The following is a 16,963-nucleotide window of genomic DNA, read 5'->3' on the forward strand; positions in this document are numbered from 1 at the left end:
TATTCATATGCCATATACTTCACACATTTAAAGCATACAATTCAATGGTCTTTAGTATATTGACAGAGTTGTGCAGCCATCACCATAATCAATTTTACAATATTTTCATCATCCCAAAATGAACCACTGCATCCATTAACAGTTTCCTCTCATTTTGTCCCTAACCCTCCCCCCTCAGCTATCGACAACTATTATTAATAATTTACTGTCTTTCTCCATATATTTGCCTATTCTCCACATTTCATGTAAGAGGAATAATACAATAATGTAGTGTTTTATGATTGACTTTCTCCACTCATCACAGTATTTTTAAGTCTCATACATATTGAAACATGTATCAATACTTCATTACTTTTTATTGCTGAATAATATTCCATTGAATGGATATACCACATTTTATTTATCTGTTCATCAATTGATTGTCATTCAGGTTGTCTCTACTTTTTGCCTATTTATAATGCTGCTATGAAAATTCATTTATAAGTTTCTGTGTGGATGTATATTTTCATTTATCTAGGAGTGAAAATGCTGAGTCATATGGTGACTCCACATTTAACTTCTGAGGAACTGTCACACTTTTCAAACAGGATGCCCCATTTTACATTCTCCTCAAGTAATGTATAAGGGTTCTAATTTCTCCACCTTCCTCACCCACACTTGCTATTATCTGTCTGTCATTTTGATAATAGCCATCTTAGAGTGTGTAAAGTGATATTTCATTATGGTTTTGATTTGCATTTCTCTGATGACTAATGATGTTGAGCATATTTTCATGTGCTTATCACCTATTTGTATATCTTCTTTGGAGACATGCCTATTCATATGCTTTGCTCATTTTTAAATTGGGTTTTCTTTTTGTTATTATTGCAAGCATTCTTTATATATTCTAGGTATAAGTCCCTTATCAAATATTTGATTTGCAGTTATTTTTAACAGTTCTGTAGATTGTCTTCTCACTTACTTGATGGTATCCTTTGAAGCACAATAGTTTTTAATTTTGATGAAGTCTAATTTATTTATAATTACTTTAGGTTGTTACTTTTGGTGTCATATCTAAGAGATCACTGCCTAATTCAAGGTCACAAAAATTTGCTTCTATATATTATTCTAAGTTTTGTTATACTTTGGGCCCTTAAATTCATCTCTTTGATCCATTTAGAGTTAAATTTTGTACATGGTATGAGGTAAGGGTCCAACCTCATTCTTTTAGATAGATAGATAGATAGATAGATAGATAGATAGATAGATAGATAGATAGATAGATAAATAGATAGATATAGATATAGGTATCCAGCTGTCCCAGTGCCACTTGTTGAAAAAATTATTCTTCCTCCCATTGAATTTCCTGGTACTCTTGTCAAAAAACAATTGATCATAAAAGTAGGATTTATTTCTGGACTCTCAATTCTACTCATTGATCTATATGTCTATCTTTATACCAGTACCACACTGTTTTGATTAATAGGACTGAGAGAATGTTAAATAGCATATGAGGAGGCAGTAGCTTTGGGCTTCCCTGAGTGTCTATGTCTTTCAAAACCATATTAGGTGTTCTGCCTTGAAACAGTTACAGGAATTATTGACTCTTGTATGACATGAGGCTTAAAAGCCAGGTGACCCCCATATCTGGCCAGTGTTGAAATTGGTTTATCCTCTTAAGGATCAAGGAGAATTTCTTATGAATGACTATATAGACCGTTAAACAGATTCTCATCGAACAGGAATACCTAATGCTGGCATGCTGTGCTTCTGTCTTCTATTCCTCAGAATGAATCTGATGCCAAGTATAGGCTGTGGTGGTCTTGTGGGTCCTAACATTCAGCAGATACAAAGAGGCAGGCTAGGTTTGGGCCTAGACGTATAAGCAGACTGTTAAAGAATTTAAGCTGCTTGGCATTTGTCTGTGAGGAACTGCATTTCACATATACTTACACAGTGTGTTTGTAATTAGGCAAATGTAGGTCACCTGCATTGATTTGCTGTGAACTAATTGAGCTACATTGAGCAAATCCCTTAACCACTGAACCACAGCTTCTTCAACTATAAAATTGAGAGAATTGTAAATTATATTCTCTATGGTTTATGCTGAATCAACCATTCTATGACTTCTATAAGATTGTTCACACTGTAGTTTGACACTCTTACATTCCTGAAAACATAAGGAGTGAATGTTTCGTATGTTTTTCTCTATGGAAAAAATATTATAGAGAGAACATTCTCATGGTCAGAAACTGATAATATGCTACTGTATGATTATTGGAACTCTGTGAATATTGAAAATTCTTGTTTTATGTGTCCCTGAATATAATGTAATAGCATAATAACTATTTCTATATACATATGTATATGTGTATATGTATGTATGTATACATATATATTGTTATGACAATGCTTTTGATTGAAAGACAAGGAGATCTTAACTGTGAGTCAGTGGTTTTAACTTTTGCTATGCTACTAACTTATGTGTAACGATAGGTAACAAACACTTCCTTTGAACTTTAGTTACCTCCTCTTCACAGTAAAAGTTTTGTCTCATACGAGTTCAGATTTTTCTTTCAACTTTAAAATTATGTGATTGATGACATCAGATTCTTCATATCGACACATGCTTCTTTGACTATTTAGGCCAAAGAAAGTATCTACCTCTCATACAAATTTTCAGAGAATTTGCCAAATTGAATTTTCAAGGCATTCCTTTTCAGAAACATGACCTGCAACGAACATCCTTTTACATGTTTTTCCTTTTCTTTTGGCCCTAACACTATTAATCTTAGCCCCATGATGTGACATAGTCACTTATGCAGCATCCTGTGTACAGTTGATGAAAAATTTTATCAATATGAAGTATATGAAAGATTGCCAGTTTGTTTATTTATTCATTTGTTGTCATGTCTTTGGAAAGATATTAATGTATATACCTGTATACAAATTTACTTTCTGGAAACAAATAACATTTGACCATTTGTTGGTGTTTATATTGCATAATTACTCTGAGTTCTCTCACCCTAGAGAGCACAGAAACTTGTACTCTAAACAAAACATCCGAAAATATTATTTGTCATGATGTATAGATACATCATATCTTGGCATGAGGTAAAATCTCTTCGTTTTGTTGGATCCTTGGGCTGTGGGGCTGACCAGTTTTTCCTTTCCTACCTACTTGATTAAAGAAACTCTCATAAGGTAGAAAATGAAAGGGACTGAGTCAAGAAAACAAAGTGTGGTTTGTTTAACTGCCATTTTGGATAGTGTTAGTAGTTGCACTTTCCAAAACATTAAAAATTAGTGACAGAGGCAGGAAGAGGAGAGCAAGCATCTTTTTCATCAATACAGTCTTTTACGGTGTCTACATGCTATTCTGTAGCCTGGCATATGGATTTAAAAATCATGGTTACTACCATCACTCAAGTATCTCAGGCCAAACAGGGCATTTACCATATTTCATAGATCCAAAGATGCACTTTTCCCTCTAACATTTAACATCTCTGAAATTGGGAAATATCTTACCATTTTACAATTAATTGGCAGCAATTTTCTTGCTTGCTTGAACATAAAATAACACTGAATCTTACTGTCAATGTGTCATGGATTCAGACAAATTTGGTATGTTCAAAGGCAAATTTAGATAGGGAATGACAGACTGCAAATTCCAAAGTGTGTCACAGGCTTATCAGATAGGAATATAGCCCTCAGAAATTTACTGGTTAATCAGCCCATCGTAATTGAGGTTTGAGTATACACATATGTGCATTTTAAGTTTTGTCTTCTACTTCAAAGCAGGTGCAGTTGCACAGCATGAATTCAATACTCATAGTAAAGAGTCCCTTTAAAAGACTATCTTTTTATATTTAATATGTGGATACAGAAATAACAGAAAAGATAAATATGCTCTCCAAATGCAAAGAAAATTACATTCGTATAAATACCTCTTATTACCGTTTCCTCAGCTCTGCAGAAAATATGAAGCAGGTTGGAATGTTCATTTTATGTGGCTCTCAAGGTACTGTTCTCATAAGGGTAAAATGAGAAACAGTAAATTATTTTGAAGTTTAGTAATAAGAGCAAAAAAGACATATATTTATGAGAGTAGAAATATTGAGTAGCATTTGGCCAAAGGATCTCGAAACTCATTTGAATTGATTTCCCTTAACCAGTGTAAATAAAAATGATTTATCAATAAAAGTCGATTTCTAAAAGTTTTTTTTTTTTTCCTGTTTTTACTGATCTCTTCAGAAGTGTTCCTTTTCTTATGAACAGTTTGGAATATGGTCTTCTTATCAAATAAAACTGTCGGCACCTTGCAATATCATAAATGGTTTTCTTTCTAGAAGTTTTAGCAGATGTCATTATGTGTCATTCTAGACAAATAAGATGTGTTTGGCTCAAGTGTTTTAGAAATCTCTAAGGAAAGAAATAACCTGTTGATTGTATTATGACTTGCTTGAGGAAATAGAAAGTCACAGCCATTATAATTAATGCTAAGTCTCTGCCAGTCATATTTGATTATGTGGCGTGCTCGCCTTTGGCCCTCTCTCTGCCATTTTGAGGAGCAGGTAAATATAGTCAGATGATCTCTACCCATTGCTCTTTGGATGTATCTGCATATGATGAGAATTATCACAACATGACCAATCAATGTACCAGAGATTTTTCATAAATGTCTCATGTCATGAATGGAGAATTGAGTTGAGCTTGAGTGAAAACTGGCTTTTCCCCACTCAGGATAAGATAAGCCACTATATATTTTGTTTTCTTTTACTTTTTCTTCTTTTTTTCTTTTACTTTGAATTTGTTTATGGTACTGACCCAAGCATGTATTTAAAGTAGTAATAGTTTTAATAGTTTCAAATAGAAAAAAAATATTTGGAACCCCATTCTAATGTGAAAATATATCAGTGAGTGGCATCTTCCATTGAACAGTTGTAGATATATACTAGCCTTAGCAAGCAAGACGATTTCTTTTTCGTTTTATTCAACAAATATTCATATATGTACCAGTCATTGTGTAAAACTCTGGAGAATGGTCAGCATTTTCAAAGCGTAGAGATATAAGTGTTTTGATTTTGACTCATCACTCCTTTTACCAACTCCCTACAAGATGTTTATTAAAGTCAAATGAAATTGGTAGATTTAAAGATATTTACAAGGCAGAAGACAATTTGGAGCCTTCAAACATCACCTTTCGGTTCCCCTTTTATGAAACTTCCATCTAATCTAGATCCATCTCAACTGACCTCCATCTGATTGGCTGTAGAAGAGAAACAGGCTCTGTACTGAGTAAACATGTCTGTACTTCAATATCAGCACTATTTAAAAGGGGGTGAAAGTGAATAAAACACTTGAGGAAGCTGCTTTAAAATTTTTAGTGTGTTCCCCTTTACAAATGCAAACTTATTAAAATTGTACTTCAATGGAAGTGACCACAGTATCTAGTTTGGCTGCACTGAAACTTTCAGACATATATCATATACTTTCTCCTTATGCTCAAGAGAGGGATTACATCATTTGCATAGAAGTCCTTTTATTTCTAATATATTATAAATTTTAAAGGGAAATATCATGTTTTAAAAAGTTTTATTGTGCAGAGAGTAACTATGCCATCCTCTTGCATGCAATAGGTCTTTAAAAAATCAAATTAAATAAAAGTACTACTGACTTCTGTTCTTGGTGGCCTCAGAGACTAAACACTTGAGTCTGCAAAATTTGCAGGACAATCATGTAGAAATTGAAAGAAAAATGCTTCTAAAGATGCAGAGTAAAACTAGGAAGATAAGATGGGGAAGAGACAATGACAGCTCAAGAGGATTTCGTATACTGAGATGAAATCTAGCTTGTCCAAAGCCGTAATGAATTGCCATGAGGACATATTGGCCAGCTTGTCACTAGAAGTGTTCAATCAGTCTGGACAAGCATTTGAGAGGAATTTTCTAGAGAGGACTTAATCATTTATGGCTGATCTACTTGACTTTTTCTTTTTTTAACCCCTGAATCTTGATTATAAGGAAAATAAATATAACATACAATTTGTATTGTCTGTATTACAAAATTAACTATATATGTATGAATATATACTAAAAACAAAGACATGTATACAATATAGCAACATTCCATTAGAGGTAATTTTCTTCATAAACTATACCCATTTTAACAATTTTGAACCAAGAAAGTGGTGAAATACACAAATATGGTGTCATTGAAGCCCCTTTTTAATTTCTAGGAAGCAGCCCTTAATTATTTATTCAGTCTTTTGATAATTTCACATATAATTCTAACATGCATAGTTTACTGTTTTTCATGTCTCAATAAAGAAGCTGACCATAATAAAAGATAGTGGGAACTTCGCTGCATATAGCAGTATGAAACATTAATAGCAAAAAAGTTCATAATTAGAGAGAATTACAAAGTTTTATGATAACTTAGAGGCACCAGATGAAAGAGAAAGCTTGTTCTGTGCAGTCCCAGGGGAAAGAATTAAGAAAAATGGGGTCAAAGCTGAAGTAAGTACAGGTTTCTGTTGAATATAAGGAAGATATTTTTAGCATGAGTTTTTTGAAAATGGACAATTTTGCCTCAAGTAGTTTCCTCTTACTTGATATTTTCAAGCACAAAATGGAAAACCACGTAACAAATGAAACAGGAAAGTGACTCCCAGTGCTGTGAACCACTTGAAGTCCAAGTGGGTCCTTGGCTTCACACAAGAAAGAATTCAGGAGCGAACCAACAGTATAAAGTGAAAGCGAGATTTATTCAGAAACTATAGAAAGTCTACTCCATAGACAGAACAGAGGCAAGCTTTCCCTGCAGAAGAGAACTCTGGCCTTTTGGTTCCTGTTGCCCTTCTGTGTAAGCAACAGCTTAAGTCTACCTAAACAAGGGGCAGAATATTCATGGAAGGGGTGGTGTTTCACCATCTTGGTTCTAACCAGTTGGAACTTGCCCTGTCTCCATTCTGTTTTGTTGAGGGTAGTTTGAAACTTTGTTTTGAGACTTCCAGAATCAAGCAATGCTGCAGCAGTACCCAAAGCAATGGACAAGGCAATGCCAAAAGCAGTACCTGCCAATTCCCTGTCTCAATGAAAGAATACATCCCAGAGTCTGATATTATTTTAGTTTTCTCCTTTATGAATGCAAGCTTCTTAAAATATAGTTCTATAAACCACCACATTTTGTGGTGGCTTCACATGCATAAGATTTGACTGTGTATTATAGCACTGAAAGTTATCTTTTAAAGAATTATCTTTGTATTCCATTTAAACTTTTCTAAGGAAGTCTCATTGTATTTGCCCACCCCACCATTTTATGAGCATATCTCATTCCACTGGGCATGCAGTTGAAGTTTAAATGACTTCATAACATACATGTTTTCTAGCTTTTAGACAGTACATTATGGTTTTAGATGACAAAAAGAAATCTATGTGCATATAATTTAGAATTATTTTTTATGATGTCAGTGATAAAGTGGAAGTTTCTGGAACTTCTTGGATTTTATTTTGTTTCCAATTGTGTGAGAAATGATTATTATATCTAAAAGAGTAAATACACCCAACATGAAAAATGTCTACATTAAACATTTAGCATGTTTGAAGTTATATTTGAAGAATAAAGATAAATTGAAAATAAACCACATGGGATTTTTATTTTAATCTTCAAATGGAAAAATAATCTTTCAGCGTTGGAAATAGAAGGGTAATTTTTTTGAAGATAAGAAAACAGATCATTTTTTATCTGACTGTAGTTTTTAATATTGTTCAATTAAAAAAAGACATAGTATGTCATTTTTGTTGCTAAATACCCAAACTTTTTCAAAGTCTGTGATTGCCATTTGTACCAAATCCTTATGTGTGACATCCTTATATATATATCTGAAGCAGGTTGGAATGTTCATTTTATGTGGCTCTCTCTATATACATAGAGGTACTTTGCTTAACTCTGGCTTTTGACTGAATGCATTTAAGTTAGTTGTTTAATGTGGACTGTATTCTCATCCAAATTCTAGGTTTATAGAAGTATTGGCTACTAATTGTAGGATACTGAAATATATGTGTGTATGTGTATGTATGTGTGTATACTCTATTAACTATTTTCAAATATTTAAATGCATATATTTACTCACTAAGTAGAAAAAATTATCTGGCATACATTCAAATGAAAGATATTTATGAATAACTCATATAGTATGATGCATATAGTCAGCATACCAAATAAGATTTGATAAAATATGTGTTATATGGTTAATATAATCCATAAATGGTTAGTATAAAATACTAGATCAGGGTTAAGATCAAATCAATTCTTATCTGATGTACAAAGATTAGTTAAATTTCTAAAGACAGGTTTGATTAATGCATCTGTAATACAGTCATATGATGCTATCTTTCTGTGTACAATAAATTTAATCATTTATTTTACGGTGTTTAATATTAAACACAATTCTTTTTGTATGCTAAAATTTTTAGGGGAAGGCAGGAAGGTGTAGTAAAGTATGGCCTCTGAAATGATGCTGCTTCATTTGACATCCACGCACCACCATTTATTAAGTATATAATTATAGATAAATTCCCTTCTCTATGCTTCACTTTTCTCATCTGTTATTTTGAGGATTAACATATGGAAAAATCTTATGAGATAACCTATATAAATTACTCTAGAGAGGGCCTATTACCTTGTAAGCATCCAGCTTGAGCATAATTATTAAAGAGAATAAACTTATCCTTCAGAGTATGGTAATTCCGGAACACTAGATATCTAATAGATTTTCCCATTTCAACCCAAACAAAATTTATTGGGCCCTTGTTATGTTCAAGGCATTGTACTAGATTAGGGACATAAAAATGAGTAAGACAGGGTTTCCACTCTCAATTTCTTCCAATTTAGTATGCTCCTTGAAGGCACTGTCCATATATTTTGATGATCTGTAGCATTGATGTAGTAAAGAGCATGGCCATGATAACACTTAATAAAAAGCACAGTGCTATTTGCTTATATTTATCACAACGTCTTTTTCCTCCTGAAGGGTTCAATGAGTATTTATCAGTGCCAATTCTATTATCCACTTAACAATTTTGAACACTGAGAAACAGTAAGGGAAAAACAGTGAATGCTAATCATTGCTCACAGCCTTTGACAAAATCATGTCTGGAACTGCAGGCCAAGTAAGCATGAATCAGAACCAAGGTGATCAAGTTGTTCCATTTTTCTTTTGACATGCAGTGGGGGATACCCTTGCTTTCTTAAATTTTTATTTTGGCCTGTTTTATGCGTCTCAAACTTAAAAGAAGTTTGTGAGATGAGAGGAGCAGAGTCCCACAGCAATGCTAAAAGATGTGTGTGTGTGTGTGTGTGAGTGTGTGTGTGTATCAGTATGCATGTGTGTCCATGTGCACACACACAGGTGTTTGGGAAACTGGATTTTAATTTTCATCACCCTGAAGTTTTACTCCCCATTAGAGCTGATTCAATATATATTAATGCCAATGGATATATTATACTAGTTTATTCACTTATTCAAAGCATACTCAATGGCTAGTATGATAGATGCCATGAGAAGTACAAAGATGAAGATAATGTGGTCCATTCCCTCAAAAATCCCCCTAAAAACTTATTGTTCAACAAAAGTAATACATCAGGCAAACAAGTAGTACTTATATGAAATAATAAAGCTATATAGGGAAATATCCTTAGTAAGTATGTGGAAATATTACATTGGAAAAATTGGCTGGGCACAGTGACTCATGCCTGTAATCCCAGCATTTTGGGAGCCCGAGGTGAGTGGATTGCTTGTGGCCAAGAGTTTGAGACCAGTCTGGGCAACATAGTGAGACCCCATCTCTCAAAAAAAATTTAAAAATTAGCCAAGTGGGGTGGCATGTGCCAGTAGTCTCAGTTGCTTGGAAGGTTGAGGTTAGAGGATCCCTTGAGCCAAGGATTCGAGGTTACAGTAAGTAAGCTATCATCATGTTACTGCACTCTAGCCTCGGTTACAGAGTGAGACCCTGTCTCTACTTTCAACAAAAATAAAGATACGGGAAAATAGGATAGAAGGACGTTTTAGCAAGAGGGAAGAACATGGCTGAAATATTAAAGTGGCTATGAATGTTTCCTCCACCATCATGCTTATTATGAGACCTAGTAGGCACTAAATAATTAACAGCCTGAGTTAATCAGCTTGTAGTTAACTGCAAAAGACTGTTCTACAAAAGAAATATGACTTCTGACTGACTAGCAGTCTACTATTAAAGGCTATAGACAACAGTAGTATGCATAATGTCTCCTTCAGGTCAAAAGGAAGTGAGAAATTTGGTTGTGATTCAGCATCCCATTTATTAAAGTTATTATTTAAAATTATTTAATGAATTTACTTTTTTCATTTAATTCTAAAATTAATAGAAGCCCTACTCCAGAGCACATAAGCTCTGAAATGCTGGTTTCATTATGCCTTCTCACATCCTCAGATATGAAGATGTGTGAATTTGCTCTTTTTAACCCACTTCCTCAGACCCATTCACTGTTTCTAGTATGATCTGAATGCAGAAGCCCCTGCTCAATCCTCAGGGGACAGAGAGGATTGGGTGCCATGCAGATAGAAGACAGCAAGATGAAATCAGATTCCCAGACAGATGTGGCATTGAACTGTGACACTTTTTTTGAGTAGCATTGATCCTGATACTGTAGGTTAATTTTCTATAGCAATCTCCCTAAAGCATTATCAGAATTTGAGATAGCCCATGTAAAGCAACTATAAGATTAAGCATCTTTAACAGAAATGTTGTAAGTATTCAATACATGCCTAAATAGAAGTTGCTAGTCCCCCTTATCTGCAAGGGGTACATTCCACGGCCCCCAATGGATACCTAAAACCCTACATATTATACTATGTTTTCTCCTATACATACATACCTATGATAAAGTTTAATTTATAAATTAGGCACAACAATATTAACAATAATAGCTACTAATAAAATAGAACAATTCCAACAATATAATGTAAGTAAAAATTAGGTGAATGTTATCTCTCTCTCTCTCAAAATATCTTATCGTCATGGGTAACTGAAACCACAAAAAGTAAAACTGCAGGTTGGGTGGGGGGAGTGCTACATTATCATTATTACTAATATCTCTTTGAATGAAATAATTAGTCTCTAATAGGCTTTAGTAAATAGATATTTATTGACTAGCAGAGTGCTGTGGGTTAGGAATGAAAACAATTAAACAACACGTATGATAGATGGTCTCCAAAATGATCTTTTTTGAAGAAAACAAATCTACTTTATTTGGGCTATATTTTGTGTGCTCATTCTACATGAAAATTCTTCAAAGATAACTGCTGAAGAAAGTTAATTGGGAAAAATATTTTTCTTTACTCAACATGGATGAGCCTTATGTTTTCATTTGCTGTGTCTATGTGAAGGCATTTATATTGCCAACAAAGCACTGGTGGACTATGCCAGGCACTGGCCTGTGTGGGTCAAAACTGGCTCAATGCCCACTTTTGTATATAAAGTTATTGGGGCACAGCCACTGGCTAATATATTATATGTAGCTGCTTTCACGCTACAACAGAGTTGACAGAGACCTTATAGCTGCAAAGATGAAAATGCATACTATCTGGCTCTTTACAGAAAAGATTTGCCAACTATACTTTTACAGTTAGTGTGTGGTAGGAAACCAATGTTTTACAATTTAATGTCTTATAGAATATCAGCCTTTTGTGACTAGTATTTATAATTGTGACTATTAAAATATAATACAAATTTATTTGAATTTGATACATTTGAATATTTAGGGGGCAGAACTGATATCTACTTAGTCTCATTAGAGTGAATATTAAGGTAGTTTTCAGAAACCAAGATTATACTTTTATTTTATTACTTATCCCACAGCCCCAATGAATTAAATTGTCTTGCCTTACTTTCTAGGACAATTGAAAAAATAACAAAATACAATTGATAGTGGAACACCTGAGCTTCCTGCCAGGTTATATGGAAAAGAAAACACAGTGAAATAATTTTTTAATCAGGAAAGAATACAAAGTATATCAATTGCTACAGCAAAATAGAGCTTATCCTAATTTTGGCTTTTAATGATGTTAATTTTATGAGCTGTTGTGAGGCAGTATATGGTAGATGTTCAGAAGGATAAAATTGGCATCAAGGAGATTTAAGACTGGATCCCTGTTCTATTCCTTATATGCTCTCTGGCTGTGGGCAAGTTACTTATTCTCTTAGAAATTTAGTTAAGTTTAAAATTATTATGAGGACAGTATGAGAGCTTGCATATAACATCCTTGCACATGTAACATGTTTACATTGTGATGGTGTTTAAAACTGCCCCCTAGAAGCTCTTGAGAATTGCAGAATAATTATACCATGTACATTTTGGCCAGTATGTTTTTAGTGTGCTTATATATCTTTCTTGAAGCTTTCACTTACAAACAAAATTTCAAATCTATGTCTCTTTTCCTTATAATACTATTATTATCAACAATCTCATTCAAATGTTACTTGAGGATCAGTAAGCATTTTAAACTTGAAAGATTCAGAGAAAAACCCACAAGTATGTAAGAATATTTAATTGAGAAAGTAGTACAGCAGTTGGAAATTTGTTAAATTTGTTTCTCAGTAATATAAGTAACATTTTATTACAATTATTAATTGGGGATAATTACCAGTAGAATATAAGGAAATATTTATTTTGATATTTACAGTAAATAAACAAAAAGTTCTTACACATTTATATATTAAAATGGAAATAGTCATTTCTCAGTCAATATATTTTTACTCTGAAATATAATCCCTATTGTTTCAATTTCTAAAGTAAATGAAATCTACATGTTTTTGATGGTGTAAGACCTAGAAAGCAATGAAGATAGACTGTGTTTTACATTTAGAATGCCTAAATGAGCTTTGCGCAGTGGTAGTATCATAGCCAATGAGGTTTATCCAAAGCGTGATTATTGCTAACTGAAAACATTTCCCAATACCCCACCATGACGACTTGCAATATAGTTGGCATTGGCAATTTTTGATGGTCTCTACGGGGACTGAATATTAAAAAAACAAAAGAAAATGAAAAAGAAAAGAATCCTTAAATGTACCCTAATGTTATTTTTAAAAGCAAAGACTAGAAAGTTATAAAATGAAATAATGATATCTAATATGTTTACATGTGTTCTTTGTCCCAAGCACTATTCTAAGTACTTTCATACATTATCTGGTTGAATATTCAAAACAACACCAAGAAGTAGGTACTATTATTTCCATTTTATAGATGAAGAAACAGTGGCACAGGTAAAGTAAGTTTCTCAATGTCAACACTGCAAGTTCTGGAAAAAAAATATAATGACAAAAAAAACTAACTTTCTCAAGGTCACAAAGCTAGTAAGCAGTAGAGCCAGGTGGCCTACCCAGGCCAGGGAGTTTAATTCAAGAATATCTGTGCATAATGGCCACACTTTAACTACAGTAAATAGAGTGTTATGCAAACTTTCATTTGCCTTCATCTACAGTGAGACTACCTATAAAAATTGAAAACACATATTTTAAGTATTAATATGTTAAAGGATTACTTAAATTTAGAAAAAAAAATTTCCAAAAGTTTATATTTTTATTTAAAGCATGCATTAGGTTGGTGAATATCCTGGGTGTTAATGTATCTTCAAAAGCAAAGAATCTAAGGAAACCTGGAATTTATAATAATTACTGAGCACTTTTAAAAGTTAAGTTTAGGAATTGTAGGATTGTATGTGCACACAAAGAGATTTTTAAATGTAATATACATAAAAATAACCTAAAATTTGATTTCTTAACCTTCCTAATCTATTTAAAACTTTCAGAAAAGCTCTTCCTTCAGATATACAAGCCAGCTTCTGCCATTACGAATTAATAAAAAAATTTGGAAAAGTAGAATACAAATTTTCTCTTCTAACCCAGTATTTTTTGTCATTATTTTTATAAATTTTTCCAACTGGAGAAAATACAGGGTGCATATTAGGGAATACAAACTGCTAATATCACTAAGAACAGGGAAACTAATGTGGATCTATTTGACTTGAAGAAAAGAAAACCATTGTTGATGACAACCATCTTTGAATAAAAAGGAAAATATATTTATAGAAATAGGTAGTGGCTAACATCCTTAGGATAACATACATTTGGTGATATTTTTTCAGAGCTAAACAAAGGCAAATTATCAATATAATGAAATCTCTCTCCATATTATTTCTGGCTTTTACTTTGATATTAACAGGAATATATGCATAGATATGATATTAGCAAGATAAAACAAGGGTCATAATAAAACTGGAATTACTTTTGCTAGAATTATAAGTAATTTTATACATTAATGAAAGTCCATTGCTGTGGTTAATTCCTTGCCAACTTGGTCTATTTAATGGGCTTTCATTTTCCTTATAAAAAATTGAATTGCTGTTTTAATACTTCAAAAATATAGTGTGAACATATTGAATTGTTCAATAAAGCTCATTTGTATTTGGTGTGGACTCTTGAATATGGAATATAGTAGCCAGTTATATGAAATTGATGGTGTTTACTTGTTATGAATAATACAAGGAAAATCCAAATCTATTCAATTAAACTTTTATGTGTAAAATTTCAGCTATATTCTAAAAAAAATTACAATAATTTATATTATAACCATTTTGGCTAATCAGATACCCAATCATATTTTAATAGATTTCTTTTGGAGAAGAAATGGGATTTTAGCCTATTAGTCTGTATGGCATGCAATTATGCTAACATTGGGAAGACCAAACTAGTGTGTTTTATTCCATTTGGAATAGTATCACTTCTTTAGAACAGTAGATATTTCTGAATTTACAAAGACCAAAGAAAATCTGCATTCATTTATGAATTTTACTGCTTTCTTGACTATTTTTCATTCTACCTTTTTCTTAAAAGAATTTCAAGTTCTTGGTAAAAATGCATGCAGTACAAGATAGCAATAAGTGGAGGAGGAATTTGGCACAGGTATTAGGAAGTAAAACTAACTGGTGCAGAAGTCAGGCTGTCCAGATGTGGACATAAATTTGGGTTTAAGCTTTTTAGTACTCATTACAAAACATGATACTAACATGATTCCACTTTTATGAATTGGAACTATTTTTACATAAAGTACTTCCATTCTAGAAAAGTTTATTTTTAATGCAAGATCATTTAAAGGTAGTTATTTTTAAACTACATCCTCTGCAAACATGATTTTGTGTTCATGCAAAACTACTTCCTGTCAACTTCTTGTTTTCACACATCTCTGGATTAAATAAACCAATATTTCATGCTAGTGACATGAAATTATTTCAAGATCTGAAAGTGCCTCAAGGAGCGATTGAATTATATCAAGTGAAGCTTTACTATTTCATTTAACTAATCCTTCAAAAAATGTGTTCACTTTCATATAATGCATAAAACTCTGTTACTGCAAATATTTTGATTGTCTGTGATATTCAAATACTAAATTATTGATAGCAGTCAATTGCTCTAGGCCAGAGAAATGCATTTGACATAGCATAAAAGTTGACTCTCAGTGTTCTTTATTTTAAAACTTCCCAAAACACCAACATTTAGAAATCTAAATGAGCCAATAATTTCATATAGTGTCTTTCTTGTTACCAGAGTTATGAGTACTGGCATGTGGGTGAGAAAACCATGCATGGGTTCGAACTCCAGCTCTGCTCCATTTTTATTGCAATTTCAGGCATCATTTTAACACTCCAGAATAAAAGAGAGACTTGTTTAACTTCCAAATTTTTTTCTATCTCTGAGATTTTATGAATTTGTGAGTGACTAAATTGCCCCCACTTTAGTTTACGTTAACATGTCATCCTTATATTATTTAAACATCCTTATATCATTTAAACATGTCATCCTTATATTATTTAAACATCTTTATATTATTATTTAAGGCTCACTGTCACCTTTCCTACAATATTAAGAGAAATATCTTCAAGGAAAATGGAAAAGATTATAAAGAAAGTGAGCGTAAGAGGACTAAAAATGCCTATGCATAACAAGTAAAGTTGGAAGTGGTAAAGTATATTGAGAAAAATGCAATAAAAACATAAGTATACCATTTTTTGTCCTCACTTACCCTACATTAATGTATTCTCCTGGTTTATTTACCTTAGAGTACATGTTCATTACAGTGAATCTGTATCGTGCCACTGTATACTGCACATAAACACAAATGAACATATTACCATTTAAAACATACTAACATATCAATGATGCAAAATATATAATTGATCTTTAAATGTTCGATATTATGCAGAAATCCTTGATAGATAGTTATATAGTTGTTAGAATGTTCTGTGATATTTGGAAAAAATCAATTAGGGCTTTAGATGAACTAGAAAGGCAAGATTGTTTTTATCATTTATACAATGAAACATAGACTCCCACTAGCAAAAATTTTATCCAACACATGACAGGAACGGATTATATTTATATAATGAAAAATATCTGTAATTGAGATGATTTCTTCATGTATGGCTATAGTTAGATTTATGCTATGTTTTATTTCTTTTTCTTGATAAATTGTTTTTTCTTCTTGTGTGGTAATTTGGAGAATAGTCATCTTGTTTTACATTCATTTTGGATTATTTAAAAGTACTTTGCACATTTTAGAATTATTACCTAATAAACTATCTCTTCAAATATATTAGATTGAATCATTTGAAATTACTAATTTTAACTGATTTGACCTATATGAATGACAGCTTCATATAGTTTAACTTAGAATTGAATTGATTATTGTTATTTCACAACTAAGTTTTCACTTTTAGTCTCCATTTTACTATAACTAATTTTAAAGATCTTTTTTAAAGAATTTTAACCCAGCATTTCTTTGAAGATATATTTAACTTTTGTTATATAATTTTATTATATATGTATTTGTGTTAAATATATAATGATTATTTGCATATATTTTGCCTATTCTTATGTCTCTTATT

The 16,963-nt window shown here is 32.3% G+C and overlaps 1 protein-coding gene and 1 non-coding gene across 2 annotated transcripts in view; both read left to right on the forward strand.

Annotated features, from left to right (window-relative positions):
- Positions 1–16,963, forward strand: part of IL1RAPL1 (interleukin 1 receptor accessory protein like 1) — a 1,316,165-nt gene that overhangs the window by 343,731 nt on the left and 955,471 nt on the right. The gene's annotated exons all lie outside the window — the stretch shown is intronic.
- Positions 12,899–13,039, forward strand: LOC142866003 (U4 spliceosomal RNA). Its single transcript, XR_012916076.1, has one exon. It is a non-coding gene; the product is annotated as a U4 spliceosomal RNA (small nuclear RNA).

This window comes from Microcebus murinus, chromosome X (assembly GCF_040939455.1).
Source record: "Microcebus murinus isolate Inina chromosome X, M.murinus_Inina_mat1.0, whole genome shotgun sequence".
Classification (NCBI taxonomy): Eukaryota; Metazoa; Chordata; class Mammalia; order Primates; family Cheirogaleidae; genus Microcebus; species Microcebus murinus.